Consider the following 2,763-nt stretch of genomic DNA (forward strand, 5'->3'; position numbering starts at 1 on the left):
TTGTCGGTTCTTGCTGGTGTTGAGTAGAATCCGCTCGCCCGCTGCGTCTGGCTCCTTTGTCCCGGACTCTCTGTGTGAGCGCTCAGGTATCGCTGCGGTCTCCACCGCGACCCTGCCGCCGCCGCCGCCGGTGGCGGCTGCTGGCTAGTGCTGATGTGTATTCTTGCCTTGGCTTTCCCTCACTTGTCTAACTCTCTGTCCTGTGATGGCACACTTGGTGTGTTTCTCTGGCTTAGGACTGTTCACTGGAACTCTAAAACTGCTTTCTATGCGAGAGCTTGTTCAGATTCCAGCTTCTCCTCCGCCATCTTGTCTCCCTCCTCCCAGGGAGGAATTCTTAACAAAGCTTGGGATAATTGTCCTACAGAGAGGAATTTATGTATCTTATTTTCTTTTCTGTTGGTGAAAGTTTGATTTTGTACAGATAGAATGGATTCCAGATTCTTGTGATCAACATGTGAAAGGTATCCAAAATGTGCAATCCCTTTTTACTATACCTGCTCACTGATTATATTCAAAATCAGCTAGTACTTCACATGAAAAAATAAATCTTATAAGGGTCTGTCCATTTTGTTAAATTTTTCTTTTTCTTTCTTTACTTTTGTTTTTTTTTGGAGGGGTCAGTCATGGGGTCTGAACTCTGGGCCTGGGTGCTGTCCCTAAGCTCTTCAGCCCAAGGCTAGCGCTCTACCACTTGAGCCACAGTGCCACTTCCAGCTTGTTTCTTTTTTCTTATGTGGTGCTGAGGAATCAAACCCAGGGCCTCGTGCATGCAAGGCAAGCGCTCTACCACTGAGCCACCTTCCCAGCACCCAATTTTGTTATTTTTTTCGAAGAACCAACTCTTTGTTTTGTTGATTCTATGTGGTTTTTTTTTTTGGATTCTAATTCATTTAATTCTGATTTGATTTTAATTATTTCTTTCCATCTATTGGATTGGGGTTTATCTTGCTGCGCTTTTTCAAGGAGGCTCAGATGTCTCATTAAATTATTGGTTTCAGATCTCTCCAATTTGTTGATGTAGGAACTCAGAGCTATAAACTTGCCTCGGAGTACTGCCTTTGCTGTGTCCCAGAGGAGCTGGTAATTTGTGTGTTCCTTTTTGTTTAATATCATGAACATTTGAATTTCCTTTCTAAACTCTTCCATGACCCACTCGTGATTCAGCAGTGTGTTGATAAGCCTCCATGTGTTAGAACACTTTCTTTGGTGTCTTTTGGTGTTGAGTTCTAATTTTATTCCCTTGTGGTCAGAGAGAAAGCAAGGTATAACTTCAATGTTTCTGAATTTGGACAAGTTTGCTTTGTGGCCTACAATGTGGTCTATTTTGGAAAATGTTCCATGTGCTGCTGAGAAAAACGTATATTCTGATGCTGCTGGGTGAAATATTTGGTAGATGTCTATTAAATCTAGTTGATCTATGCAATTGGTTAGATCTGCAGTTTCTCTGTTGAGTTTTTGCTGAGTTGATCTATCTAGTGGGGAAAGTGCTAAAGTCCCCAACAATTAATGTCTTTGGATCTATGTGGGATTTGAGGGAAAGTAGTGTTTCTTGGATAAATGATGCTGGAGGGGATGTGGACAGAAGGGAACCCTACTGCATTGTTGGTGGGAGTGTAAACTTGTTCAACCACTTTGTAAAGTAGTAATGAGGTTCCTCAAAAGATTCCACATAGAGCTTCCCTATGACCCAGCAATCCCACTTTTGGGCATTTACCCAAATGATTACAAACAAGACCACACTAAAGCTACCAGTACAACTATGTTTATTGCAGCATTATTTACCATCACTAAGATATGGAACCAACCCACATGCCCCTCAGTAGATGAATGGAGCAAGAAAATGTGGTACATATACACAATGGAATTCTATGCCTCCATCAGAAAGAATGGCATTGCCCCATTTGTTAGGAAATGGAAAGACTTGGAAAAAGTTATATTAAGTGAAGTAAGCCAGGCCCAAAGAAACATAGGTCCCATGGTCTCCCTTATTTGCAATAACTAGCATATGTCTGAGTCAAGCAGAAAAGGTCAGATAAGTTGATGTTAGGGAAATGAACCCTAAGATATATATTCAAATGTTTTTTTTCTCTTATATAATTGTTTCTAACATATATATATATATATATATATATATATATGTATATATATATGATTTTTTCTTTGTTGCTTTGTATGTCCCTACCTCACGGTATAAGCCCTGCTCTCACTGTATTTGATGATGATATAATTTGTGGAGGGGAAGGGGAAAAACAAATCGTTTAAATAGGGATACAGGTGGACCCATTGCAACAATGAGATGAACAAGTCGTTATGGCGAAAAACGAACGTTACAACTTTGGTGGGGGGAAGGGGGAGGAGGATTCGGTAGGGGGTGTTGGGGGGAGGATGGGAAGGGATGGGAAGGGGAAACAAAGGAGGAGGCTACAATGCTTGATAAGAAATGTACTCATTATGTTGCCCATGTAATTGTAACCCCTCTCTACAGTATTTTCACAATAAAAAATGACAAAAAAAGAAAAAACAAATCTTCTAATTGTGAAAAGGTATGGAAATGATTAGCTCTTTAGTTTAATATCATACTATATTGTAAAAATAATTTTATAGAAATACTATATTGTTATGCTAATTTGCTTATAACTTCTAGTCAAATCCTATATATGATAAAATACAAAATATCCTAAATATGAATAAGGAATTAGGTGGATGATCTTTGATCTAGTGTATTTCAAGAAATGTTACAGCAAAAGTGTACTGATATGA

The sequence above is a fragment of the Dipodomys ordii genome, unplaced genomic scaffold (assembly GCF_000151885.1).
Source record: "Dipodomys ordii isolate 6190 unplaced genomic scaffold, Dord_2.0 Scaffold384, whole genome shotgun sequence".
Lineage (NCBI taxonomy): Eukaryota > Metazoa > Chordata > Mammalia > Rodentia > Heteromyidae > Dipodomys > Dipodomys ordii.